Source organism: Aegilops tauschii, chromosome 7, assembly GCF_002575655.3.
Source record: "Aegilops tauschii subsp. strangulata cultivar AL8/78 chromosome 7, Aet v6.0, whole genome shotgun sequence".
In the NCBI taxonomy this organism is placed as follows: Eukaryota; Viridiplantae; Streptophyta; class Magnoliopsida; order Poales; family Poaceae; genus Aegilops; species Aegilops tauschii.
The window spans coordinates 55,993,892-56,008,273 of record NC_053041.3 but is presented as its reverse complement, the minus strand read 5'-3'; the positions used below and the strand labels follow the sequence as shown (position 1 = coordinate 56,008,273).

Here is a 14,382-nt window from a genome sequence, read left to right as displayed (position 1 = left end):
TCATAAAAAACTCCATGGTTTTACTTATGTCCCCATGACTAGCTCCACCCCACCATCCTCTATGATCATTCGCCAAGTGTTTACGATCATACCAAGGGATCCCACCCGAAGAGAAGAAATTCTTGACACACCACTATGACACAAACTTAAATGAAAGGTATCTAGAACCTTTAGATGTTGACCATCGTGATCTTGATAATGTTTTTGTTCATGTGGATTGGGCAATGAGATACATGCTTTTAGGGAATTGTATGGTTAATTGTGGGCAACTAGGTTATCTTTCATGTATTGTGCATACAAAGGGATGCAAACTATGTAGGGCAACTGAGAGTATTCAGTCTAGCACAAGTTAACTAGGAAAAAAAAAGGAAAAAAAACATAGCAGCTCTAAGTGTTTCTGACCAGAACAAAAGAAAGCAACTATGAGCTAATTTATGTGCAACTCATGTGTATTTCCCAAACAACTTAACTGCCGGAAAAAAGCACGCAGACAAAAGAAGACATGATCTTGTTACCCCCTCCCCTGCCAACTCCTTCGCTCCATCGTGATCTTGTCAATGATGAAATAAGCTTCATGAACGCTGATGGTTTTTTGCTCGAAGTATATCCATGGTACTGGGCCGGCCTAATGTACCAAACTGAATAGCACCGTGTACAGAAAAATAAGAGCACAATAGTTGCAGCTTAAAAATCCATGGAACATGACACGCAATCAATTCATAGAAACAATCATATGTGTTCTATACTAATGGCTTAACACATGGCCTGTGTGGCCTTGTACAGACCACTCACTGTTTTATGCCAAAAGCTTAACATCAACTGGATGTTTTTGTCCTGACGCTCCCAGAAGAGCAACGAATGCATCAGTCTATGCCAAGTAGCATGCATCACACGCATATCCTACCAACACAAGGGGCTCAATCTCAATTGCAAGCAGCAGAATGAGAACTGGAGGATGGCATTACCGTGAGGTGACTTGTCATTCGCTGCCTGGGTCGAACAGCTCCACGCCAGAGGCTATCTCACGAAGTTGTCTTTTCTGCTGATGCGCGTAACAGCGGCGGAGCGACCCTTGGTGCCAGCGGACCACACGGCTGCACCGCGGCCAGCTGACCTGAGCAGAAGGTCGCCCTCCGGCGTGAGCTCCGTTGCGGCCCTTCCTCGACGGGGTTGCGGGGCGGGGGGGCCGCTGGGTGGACGGGGGACGGGAGTGCTGCTGCTCCGGCTCCCCGGCCGACCTGATCGCCGAGCTCCTCCGGTGCACTGCCTCCTCCACGCCCGCCAGGTCGTTGACGGCGGCGCTCCTATGCTTCGCCTGAGCACTGGTCGGACTAAATGTAGACGAGGAAAAGGGGATTGGATTGGGATAAGGCTTTTTTCTGGAGAAGCAAGAGAGTGAAGCGGTTGGTTTCTAACGTGCGAATTCTCATACTGAATGAAAACATGATAACTGAATTTTGTGTTCCTTCACACCCGAAACTGACAAACTCAGATGCCGCATAGCCTCTCGTGGCAAGCTCCACGATGATTTGCAAAACACACACAGCTCCCATGAGAACATTTACTTAGCTACTTGGTAGTTGGTACTTCTAGTACGGTAAATTAGTTGGACATTTTGGCCCAAGGTTCAAACGTAACTATCATCTGGGCGTCTCTATACCTATCCCAGACATGTACAGCTCCCCCGAGGACCCCGGAGACGGGGGATACCACGGCGCCAGAGCCGCAGGCGACGAGCACACAACCAAGCACTCTGTTTTGGCATGCCCCGGCGCCAGTTTCTCCCTCCAGGCGCTTCGCATAGCCTTTAGCTTGTCGGCCACCTCGGTCATGGAAGGCCTGTCTTCGCCCCTGGGTCCCAAGCACATCCGCCCGAGCTCGGCGACTTCTCGCACCAGCGTCCCCATCCCCGCACGCACGATGCTCGGGTCCAGGATGCGCTCGAGGCTCTCATTCTTCATCGCGAGCAGGAAGGAAGACACGAGGCTCTTGCCTTCCTTCAGGCCATCGCGATAGATCGCCGTCTTCCCAGTGATCAGCTCCAGCAGCACGACGCCGAAACTGTAGACGTCGCTCTTCTCCGTGAGCTGCCGCTCCTGCAGGTACTCGGGGTCTAGATATCCCAGGGTGCCCTTCACCAGCGTCATGAACTGGGACTCATCCTTGGGGAGCATCCTCGACGCCCCAAAGTCCGTCACCTTCGCCATGTAGTTGTCGTCCAAGAGAATGTTCATGGACTTGACATCTCCGTGGACAATATGGTGGTTAGTGGACAGAGGCAGATAGGCCAGTGCTTCTGCCGATTCTTGAGCGATCCTGAGACGGGTGTCCAGCGAGGGAGGTGGACTTCCGTGGTTACCATGGATGAACTCAAAGAGAGTGCCGTTCGAGATGAACTCGTAGACCAGTATGGGGACCTCCACCTTTAAGCAGCACCCTAGAAGCCTGACCACATTCCGGTGGTTGGTCTGTGAAAGTATAATTATCTCCTGCACGATCTTCGAGCGTTTCACAGCCACTACCCTGTTATCCTTGAGAATGCCCTTGTAGACAGTGCCATGACCCCCCTTGCCCAGTTCTCTGCTCTCGTCAAAATCGTTTGTAGCCTTCTTCAGATCTTCTTGCGTGAATATCCTCAAAGTATCGACTTGTTTTGACATAATTTGCTGATATAATATCTGACCACTATTCTGATCAAAGAATCTTTCCTTCTCTTTCGCCAGTTTCTTTTCTGATACTCAGCCCATAGAGCGAAGATAAAAACCATGAGGAAGACAACACTGACGGATAAGCCTGAAAATAATGAAGGTTAAATACCATCAGTTCAACCGGTAGACATTGACCACATTTGGCTAAAACACAATGCAGTATGTTGTGCTATACACACCCTTTAGTCTGCCGTATGACATGAATGCGAACTGTTCATGGACTTACATAACTGGCATAAGTGCAAAAGAGATTTCAAATTACTATAGTAAGCAGTGCGGTGCACAACAGGTGTGCAATCATTAACTATCCCATTACCTATGACAAACCACTGAGCTCTGTACAAACCGTACTCTAGTTGTCTAGTTGGACTTGTATGAATCGCATAAAAAAGTACAGAAAAGCTTTCTGTTTATGGTCAAGCAGTATGTGAACATTTGGTGTGCAAAATATTTTGATTGCTTATAACACCATTACCTAAGACCACCTTCAGTGCTTTGTTTGGGTCAGCTCGAACGCAGGGTATGCTCCTTGGATCATCGCTCCTGAATCCTGATGGGCATGAACAGGTGTAGCTACCGTCGGTGTTTATGCAATTACCTTTGCAAGGATACAAGGACTGATTTGGAGGTCCGCACTCATTGATGTCTGTCAATTCCAACTCGAGGACGTGAGGAGAATTTCAACATGAATCAACAGAAATCACATTCCATGAACAATAAAGCTGACAGAAACAAGAACATATCTGGAATTTTGGCGATGTTTATTCATACCTTTGCACCCTCCTTGCAGATAGGGATTGCCCTCATAACTTTGAGAGCAGTTGCAGTGGTAACCGGGGCCATTAGACACATCAATGCATTCACTGTTCATGGCTTGGCAGGCATACTGTGATCCCATCTTGCTGGTTTCAGAACAACTTCCATTACCAGCAACCCAATCAAGTACCACAGGAACTCCATCTGCATACTTACTTGCGAAATCAGTAGAGCTAGCATATGAAGGATCGAACTTGAACCACTCCTCCTCAACAACGAAAGAGTAGCTGCACGGGCTGAAAGACTGGATGGTTGAGTCGTATATATCTGGTACTGGTTCAGATGTGGTGTTAACGGAACTGACATTTCCTGGGAAGGAGGACTGACAGCAACCCATTCCAGCGCACCCAGAGCTATTATCCACATTACTTGCATCAGTACAGTATGAAAAGCATGAGTTGACAGTGGGGTATTCAAGCTGGTTCTTGCCCTTGGTGCCTCCTACGACAATTGCAAGTGTAGCACAACCGAGTGATGTCAACTTGTTCTTGGTGTAGGAAAGCTTATGAAAAGGATCAAGACGTAGGCCTTCCAAATCACCACTAGTACTATTGGTTCCATTGGTATGGTTGCATTGCCATGCTATGTATGGGTTCTGAACGCGAATCTCACCTAGAGTAAGATTGATGTCCAGTATCCTTACTTTGGTGGAGGCCAGATATGCCCCGCTCACGTTGCATGTGACACTGAAGGGTTCTTGGAAGCATCCATTTCCAGTGCCGAATGGGTACGGGATGCTGACGTTGCCACACTTGTCTCGGCAGCCAGGCCGTGCCATGCTGATGCCCCCAAAGTACCCAGCCCCATAAGCGGCAGTACTATATTGCAGGGTCAGCGTGGCAGCGACAAGCAGTAAGAGCTTCCAACCTGTAGGCAAGGGGCAAGAGATGTATCATGTACATATTTATCTATCTGCTCTTGATGCATGTTTATACTGTCGCTATGGGATAATTTAGCGCCACAAAATACAAAAAATCCTAATATAGTAGTATATGAGTGGATATTAAATATCTATTTTCTTCAGAATATGTCAAAGCCATTCCTCTAATCCAAACACCATTTAGGGAAATTTTCATAGAACCCCATTCATAAGGAACACATCAGTAGTTAGCTGAGTGTTTGATCACTAGTACAAACGTTTTGACCCAACAATATCTGAATCAGATGAAGAGAATAAAGTTAATGCTCGTCTTATATAACAAAGCATCAATTCTGTATGTCACTCCTAGTTATTATTTTCTGATTTCAAGTCTTCTTTCACCATGCAAGAGTTTAATCTCAAATCTATCCAGAAAGGAAGACATATATTTTTTATGCATCTATGCTGGGGAGTAGACCAAAAAGGGGGAGTCACTAGTTACTCAGCATACAATCCAGACTCCGTGTTTCTTTCTGTTGTCATTCTATAAACTGTAGGGGAAGTATTACCTCAAATCCAAAACAACATTATGGCTTGATTCAGTTTGCGATTTTGGGTTTTTCTATGTAACTTTTTGATAAATATCTCTATTAATTGTTTATTGGTATGATTTTAAGAACTTAACTATATAAAAACCAAAATAGTAGTAACTATCTTGTTGCTCTTTGTGTATAAATCTAAAATGGCACATCGGGTGGGTGGGCCCTAGCTGCAGGACCACCACATTCTTGCCTACCACAAAACACACAGATTTTACTGATTTATGTTGGGTGCATTTTTTTCTATTGTCCGAGCAGCACTTTTCATGTTTAAGTTCCATCATCTTGAAACAAAGAATTTTGAGAAATAAACTTGTGCACAACTGATGAACTGAATATAGCAATCTAATCTCACATTCGCCATTGAAAAATGACATAACTCTTTCATGATGATACTATCTCGTGAATGTGGTTCCTTACATACCGTCCATCGTCACCCAAAAATCCCCATCTCAGCCCAACCATCAAGTGCACTAAAAATCGTTTTGCTACTGATTTCACATGTAGTAGTAAACTAAAATTCACACTGGTCTGTAAAACCATTTTCTCCAGCGATACAAAAAGTACGCATTATCTATGTTTTGCGCTGCACATGGGCGCATGCACCTGCAAAAATATGAAGCAATTTCGAACTGAATAAGCTCCTAATCTGTTTCCCCAAAGGCTATACAGTACTACACCGACCACACGCAAGATAAATTCCCCAGCAGAAGAACAGACGTAGGATCACCATACCGTATGCAAATCGGATGTAATTAGTCGTACGCAAAGCAATTTCGATGGATAAAATCGCGTCCCAGGCCCGGCCGACGCATCGTACTCATGTCACAACCGCCAGCTCCGATACGAAGATAACTGCATCGTACGGCCAGGGTTTCCCGTACCTCACAGGGTCTGGTGGCACGACGGCGGGTGGTGTCGGGTACTCGGATTGCGCGTGTCGGCACCGGCTGGAGGAACCGTGGGGGGAGGCGGAGGAGGACCCGGCCGGAGGTGCCGCACTGGTGGTGGCGGTGCGGCAGGGGGAGCGGGCCTTTGCATCGGGGCCAGTGCATCTCGCCGGACCGGCGGCGTGCTGGGTGGGGATTTTTTTTTGAAAGGTGCTGGGTGGGGAATTGGGACACGGAAGAGATGCAAAAATGCAGTACAGGCCCTGCACTTGTCGTGCCTTTGTTTCAACGGTTGGATTGACTAGCTCTGTATTTTTTTTGTTCGGGGAAGCTCTGTATTTTCTTCTCGGTGTCTCAAAAAAAGTACACAGTACGATAGAAAATACATGTGCAAAACACATACTCCCTCCTTTCCGGTTTACAGGGCTTATCTCAACTTTTTTTTTTCAATTTAAAGGGCTCATCTTCATCTCATTTTTAGTTTACGAGGCACATTAAATCTTGGACGTGGCTCGCTGGCGCACGGGCGCCCGATCGCAGCACCGAGCGCTCTCCCGAAAAAGGAAGGAGCGGCCCGCGCGCGCGACCAGACAGCCAAAAAAAGGAAGGAGCCCCCCCCCCCCCCCCCCGCGCGCGAAATAGACCTATCGAAGCCCGCGCGAATCACGGGAGGATCGCGCGCGCGCCCCGATCACACCTGGTCCCCCCGGGCCCCGCTTCGTCTCACCCGTCGTCGCCCAAGCTTCGGTCCCCACCCCCTCCCTGCACCCCCGCCCATGCTCCCTTGCGGACGCCTCACGCAACCCCCTCCTCCCTTTTCCTTGAAGGACAAGCCCATGCACGGGTCCCCTTCTTCCTCCTTACTCCTCCCTTTCTTCCTCTAAACAAGATCTTCCCCATCTATGGCGTCTTGAAGAACAAACTCGACGCAGGAACACCTCCTTCCTCCTCCTTGCTCCAAAATTCGGATCTGGAGAGGAAAAAACCAGACCTACCTCCCCCCAAAAAGGTAAGCACCACCTCCACCCGACTCCTCTCTCTTCCCTACTCAACCACCCCTGCCCTTCCCTACTTGAACATCAACTAGTCTAGTTTTTAGTTCGTTCTTTTGATTTGGTGAAAAAGCAACTTGTAGACCGCTTTGAGCCAACCCTATGTATGGCATGCATCTTGAGCAACTGTTATGATACAAAAAAGCAACACCAGTACAAAAATAAGACAACTCCAGTGGGAAACAAAATGCAGGACCATTGCGCATTTTTGCAGGTGCATTGTAACACCAAAACATAATTTCTCTATATTGTATGCATTGAAACCTGCTTGGCTTTCTTTCCTATCCTAGTATAAGGTGCTTGGGGTTCATGAGCAACCCTGATCAGGAAAGAAACCTGACAACTCGAACAGTTAACTGAAGCAACTATGTTCATTTTTGAAGCAACTCTGGTAAAAAAAGAGCTGTGCAAGCGTAGCTGTTCAGAAATTCTAGAGTTGCCTCTACCAGATGTGAGAACATGGCAACTCTAGTACTAAAACACATGCAACTTCCCTGTGCATTAAAGCATGAACTATCAAGAACATAAAAACTCATGTTATAAGCAGAGGTAGAAAGTATTAACTTGCATGTGTTAACACATAACTTTTGCCATATCAGTATGGTTCTCGCTAAAAAAGACACAAACAACAAACGCACAAAACAAAGGACACATCATAAACAGATTCGAACAATCCCACACTAAGATACTTTGCTACATTTCATATGGCCTCACTAAAAAAAATAAAAAAGACATAAACTACACCAAATGATAGGCCTCCTGCTCCTGGTAAGCTCTCCGTCAGATATGCACATTGTTTCCCATCACCAAAAGTTGTAATCTGCTGTTGAAAAGAGGCACAAATGAATCAACGCATGTCATGTAAAAACAAATCTTTGCTGCTGTATATATGTGTCATACTGGTAGAAACATAAAACATATAAGAAAAAAGAAGAAACAAGAAACTTTTGAGAAAAAAGAAGATAGGAATTGCCTCTATTTAACTTTATAGTTGCCCAAACAAGTGTTTATAGTTGCTCCTTTATATTCTACAACTAGTTTGTTCAAAAAGGTCATGCATGATTTTGTGGTGTGCTAACACACAGTTTGTTGCAGGTTGATTGTTCATAATGATTGATCTGAATGAACCACCGCTTGACGTAGAGTCCATCAACATTTCAGTCGAGTTGGGTGCACCCTTCTTGCATGCAGGGGATGAGCAGGAGCATCAACATTTGGAGGAGGAGGTTTGTGAGTCTCCTGACCCCAACGTTGGCTCTAACACTACTCATGTCCTGGACAATCGTGTTGCCGCTCCCCCACCTATGGTTACTCCTGCTAATGCTTTAGTTCATGAGGCACATGAGTTGGAAGACGAAGAAGCTGGATCACAGCCACAACAACCTTATGTTGGCATGCGCTTCGACACATTAGAGGATGCGAGGGAACACTACAATCGCTAAGCTTTGATGGAGGGCTTTTCAATCAAGTCAAATACGTCTTACAGGTCGGCCTACACAGGCATGCTGGAAAAACAGCAATTCTGTTGTAACAAGTTCCGCAAACCAGTAGAGAGGGTTGGGATCCCGGATGTTACCTCGTCAAGCAAAAACACTACATGCCCAAGTTCACCTGAACAAGATGTTGAAGAGGATGTCGAGGAGCATACTTTCAAGAAGAAGAGGAAATGGGAAACTGTGAAGCAAACAAAATGCCGTGCTAAGACGGTGGTGAAGCTTAAAGATGACAGATGGGAGGTTATCACATTTATTGCAGATCACAACCATCCACTGATTGAGAAGCCATCGCTTTCGAAATACCTCCGTTCTCACCAAGGAATCCCGCCGGAATAGAAAAAATTTCTGACTCACCTAAATGACTGCAACTTGGCAGCAGGTACAACTCACATTGGATTAAATCTTTTTACCACAGAACTGTTACTTATTCCTGCATCAAGTACTTTGACCTGAGCCACATATGTTCATTTTTTATGCAACTATGTTCATTTTTTGTGCAACTCTGGTAATTAAAAAAATCATGACCCAAAACAGAAAACCTTGGTGTTGCCAATTCCTACCTCAACTACTTGGATTTCTTTCCTATCCTAGTATAAGCTGCTTAGGATTCATGGGCAACCCTGATCAGGGAGAAAAACTGGCAACTTGACAGTAAACTGAGGCAACTATATTCATTTTCCGTGCAACTCTGATAAATAAATAAAAAGACATCACCCAACAGAAAAAAAACTTGGTGGGATACAGGCTTGGTTCTTGTTGTACTTATGCATAATTGTTACTTTATGTTCTCTATAAAAACATGTTGCTCGCTGCATTGTGGTTAGTTAGTCCTGAAAAACACAAATTTCTGTTTTTTTATGGCAGGAAAGATGATGATGTTAATGTCATCATACTATGGCTCGGAGTTGATTGTTCCGTACACAGCTAAAGCCATCCATAACCACTGTTCGAAGCTCAACGCCCCAACTAAAGACATTGACATTGAAGAAACACAAAACTACTTTTGCAAGGTGATGGAAAATGACCCAGGATTTTTCTTTAAATGCAAGACAGATGCGGAAGGCAGGACAGAAAACTTGTTTTGGGTGGATGGTGCAGCACGGAAAGCATACGTGGAGGCTTATCATGATTGCGTGTCATTTGATGCAACTTATCTCACGAACATGTACAATATGCCATTTGCCCCCTTCATTGGCATCAATAGACATGGGCAGTCAATTATGTGTTAGGGAACGTAGTAATTTCAAAAAATTTCCTACGCACACGCAAGATCATGGTGATGCATAGCAACGAGAGGGGAGAGTGTTGTCCACGTACCCTCGTAGACCGAAAGTGGAAGCTTTATGACAACGCGGTTTATTTAGTTGTACGTCTTCACGATTGACCGATCCTAGTACCGAACGTACGGCACCTCCACGATTTGCACCCGGTGGGAGTAGGATTCCCCCCTTCCCTATATACGGGGGAGGGTTTAGGGTTTAGGGTTTAGGGTTTACGCCTCGACCATTTCGAGACTCCTCGTCATGTCCGTGATCATATCCGGGACTCCGAACTACCTTCGGTACCTCAAAACACATAAACTCATAATACCGATCGTCACCGAACATTAAGCGCGCGGATCCTACGTGTTCGAGAACTATGTAGACATGACCGAGACACGTCTCCGGTCAATAACCAATAGCGAAACCTGGATGCTCATATTGGTTCCCACATATTCTACGAAGATCTTTTTCGGTCAAACCGCATAACAACATACGTTGTTCCCTTTGTCATCGGTATGTTACTTGCCCGAGATTCGATCGTCGGTATCTCAATACCTAGCTCAATATCGTTACCGGCAAGTCTCTTTACTCGTTCCATAATGCATCATCCCGCAACTAACTCATTAGTCACATTGCTTACAAGGCTTATAGTGATGTGCATTACCGAGAGGGCCCAGAGATACCTCTCCGACAATCGGAGTGAAAAATCCTAATCTCGATCTATGCCAACTCAACAAGTACCATTGGAGACACCTGTAGAGCACCTTTATAATCACCCAGTTACGTTGTGATGTTTGGTAGCACACAAAGTGTTCCTCCGGTATTCGGGAGTTGCATAATCTCATAGTCATAGGAACATGTATAAGTCATGAAGAAAGTAATAGCAATATACTAAATGATCAAATGCTAAGCTAACGGAATGGGTCAAGTCAATCACATCATTCTCTAATGATGTGATCCCGTTAATCAAATGACAACTCATGTCTATGGCTAGGAAACTTAACCATCTTTGATTCAACGAGCTAGTCAAGTAGAGGCATACTAGTGACACTCTGTTTGTCTATGTATTCACACATCTATTAAGTTTCCGGTTAATACAATTGTAGCATGAATAATAAACATTTATCATGATATAAGGAAATATAAATAACAACTTTATTATTGCCTCTAGAGCATATTTCCTTCAGTCTCCCACTTGCACTAGAGAAATAATCTAGATCACATCGCCATGTGATTTAACATCAATAGTTCACATCACCATGTGATTAACACCTATAGTTCACATCGTCATGTGACCAACACCCAAAGGGTTTACTAGAGTCAATAATCTAGTTCACATCGCTATGTGATTAACACCCAAAGAGTACTAAGGTGTGATCATGTGATTGAAGAACTTATTGGAGACTTTATATCTCTATGTGATTGAAGAACTTATTGGAGACTTTATATCTCTCAATCCGGGAATTTGCTTGAAATATTAACTTCATCTCCTGGAACATCTCATATGCTCCATGACGTTCAAAACGTCGTTGAAGTCCCGGTTCTAAGCCGTAAAGCATGGCACATTAAACTATCGAGTAGTCATCAGCTTTGCTCTGCCAGACGTTCATAACATCTGGCGTTGCTCCTGCGGCGGGTTTGGCACCTAGCGGTGCTTCCAGGACATAATTCTTCTGTGCAGCAATGAGGATAATCCTCAAGTTATGGACCCAGTCCGTGTAGTTGCTACCATCATCTTTCAACTTAGCTTTCTCTAGGAACGCATTAAAATCCAACGGAACAACATCACGGGCCATCTATCTACAACAACATAGACATGCAAAATACTATCAGGTACTAAGTTCATGATAAATTAAAGTTCAATTAATCATATTACTAAAGAACTCCCACTTAGATAGACATCCCTCTAATCATCTAAGTGATCACGTGATCCATATCAACTAAACCATGTCCGATCATCATGTGAGATGGAGTAGTTTTCAATGGTGAACATCACTATGTTGATCATATCTACTATATGATTCACGCTCGACCTTTCGGTCTCAGTGTTCCGAGGCCATATATGTATATGCTAGGCTCGTCAAGTTTAACCCAAGTATTCTGCGTGTGCAAAACTGGCTTGCACCCGTTGTATGTGAACGTAGAGCTTATCACACCCGATCATCATGTGGTGTCTCGGCACGACGAACTTTCGCAACGGTGCATACACTACAAAAAAAATACAGTTCCGTGATGATACGTGTTTGTCACAGTAGGTCGCGTTTTTTGTCATGCATGTACATCCATGACAATTTTATGACAGAATCAAGATAGTCATACCTGTGCGGTCGTAGAAGTGTTCCATGACATTACCAAAATTATCATCACGGAAGTGTCCACTTCCATGACGATAAATCGCGCGTCACAGAAGTGCTTTCGTCAAGGGTGACCAACACGTGGCATCCACCATAACGGAACGCTGTTAAGCTATCAGTTCCGGTTTTGGATTCGATAACCCGCTAACAGCCCCGACCAATGGGGATTTTCCACATCTAAAATCATCATTGGCTAGAGGAACCACGTGCCGGCTCACCGTTGGGACAGATGTCATGCACTCATTGGACCGAAGGCGCCTATGATACGTTGACACTGTTGGGGAACGTAGTAATTTCAAAAATTTCCTACGCACACACAGGATCATGGTGATGCATAGCAACGAGAGGGGAGAATGTGTCCACGTACCCTCGTAGACCGAAAGCGGAAGCGTTAGAACAACGAGGTTGATGTAGTCGTATGTTTTCACGATCCGACCAATCCAAGTACCGAACGCACGACACCTCCGAGTTCAGCACACGTTCAGCTCGATGACGTCCCACGAACTCCAATCCAGCGGAGCTTTGAGGGAGAGTTCCATCAGCATGACGGCGTGATGACGGTGATGATGATGCTACTGACGCAGGGCTTCTCCTAAGCACCGCTATGATATGACCGAGGTGGATTATGGTGGAGGGGGGCACCGCACACGGCTAAGAGATCAATGATCAATTGTTGTGTTTATGGGGTGCCCCTAGCCACGTATATAAAGGAGTGGAGGAGGGGAGGGGCCGGCCCTCTCTATGGCGCGCCCTAGGGGAGTCCTACTCCCACCGGGAGTAGGATTCCCCCTTTCCTAGTAGAACTAGGAGCCCTTCCAAGTAGTAGGAGTAGGAGAGAAGGAAAGGGAAAAGAGAAGAGAAGGAAGGAGGGGGCGCCGCCCCTCCCCCTAGTCCAATTCGGACTAAGCCTTGGGGGGGCGCGCAGCCTCCTCTCTCTCTTTCCCCTAAAGCCCAATAAGGCCCATATACTCCCCGGCGAATTCCTGTAACTCTCCGGTACTCCGAAAAATACCCGAATCACTCAGAACCTTTCTGATGTCCGAATATAGTCGTCCAATATATCGATCTTTACGTCTCGACCATTTCAAGACCCCTCGTCATGTCCCCGATCTCATCCGGGACTCCGAACTACCTTCGGTACATCAAAACACATAAACTCATATTACCGATCGTCACCGAACGTTAAGCGTGCGGACCCTACGGGTTCGAGAACTATGTAGACATGACCGAGACACGTCTCCAGTCAATAACCAATAGTGGATCCTGGATGCTCATATTGGCTCCTACATATTCTACGAAGATCTTTATCGGTCAAACCGCATAACAACATACGTTGTTCCCTTTGTCATCGGTATGTTACTTGCCCGGGATTCGATCGTTGGTATCTTAATACCTAGTTCAATCTCGTTACCGGCAAGTCTCTTTACTCGTTCCGTAATACACCGTCCTGTAACTAACTCATTAGTTACAATGCTTGCAAGGCTTATAGTGATGTGTATTATCGAGTGGGCCTAGAGATACCTCTCCGACAATCAGAGTGACAAATCCTAATCTCGAAATACGCCAACTCAACAAGTACCTTCGGAGACACATGTAGAGCACCTTTATAATCACCCAGTTACGTTGTGACGTTTGGTAGCACACAAAGTGTTCCTCCGGTAAACGGGAGTTGCATAATCTCATAGTCATAGGAACATGTATAAGTCATGAAGAAAGCAATAGCAACATACTAAACGATCAAGTGCTAAGCTAACGGAATGGGTCAAGTCAATCACATCATTCTCCTAATGATGTGATCCCGTTTATCAAATGACAACTCATGTCTATGGTTAGGAAACTTAACCATCTTTGATCAACGAGCCAGTCAAGTAGAGGCATACTAGTGACACTCTGTTTGTCTATGTATTCACACATGTATTATGTTTCCGGTTAATACAATTCTAGCATGAATAATAAACATTTATCATGAAATAAGGAAATAAATAATAACTTTATTATTGCCTCTAGGGCATATTTCCTTTAGTCTCCCACTTGCACTAGAGTCAATAATCTAGATCACATCGCCATGTGATTTAACATCAATAGTTCACATCACCATGTGATTAACACCTATAGTTCACATCGTCATGTGACCAACACCCAAAGGGTTTACTAGAGTCAATAATCTAGTTCACATTGCTATGTGATTAACACCCAAAGAGTACTAAGGTGTGATCATGTTTTGCTTGTGAGAGAAGTTTAGTCAACGGGTCTGCCATATTCAGATCCGTATGTATTTTGCAAATTTCTATGTCAACAATGCTCTGCATGGAGCTACTCTAGCTAATTGCTCCCACTTTCAATATG

At 45.0% G+C, this 14,382-nt stretch overlaps 1 pseudogene; it reads right to left on the bottom strand.

The window, feature by feature from the left end:
• Positions 1–1,493: 1,493 nt before the first annotated feature.
• LOC109755875 (wall-associated receptor kinase 3-like) lies at positions 1,494–4,302 on the bottom strand (annotated as a pseudogene).
• Between the last annotated feature and the right edge of the window lie 10,080 nt (positions 4,303–14,382).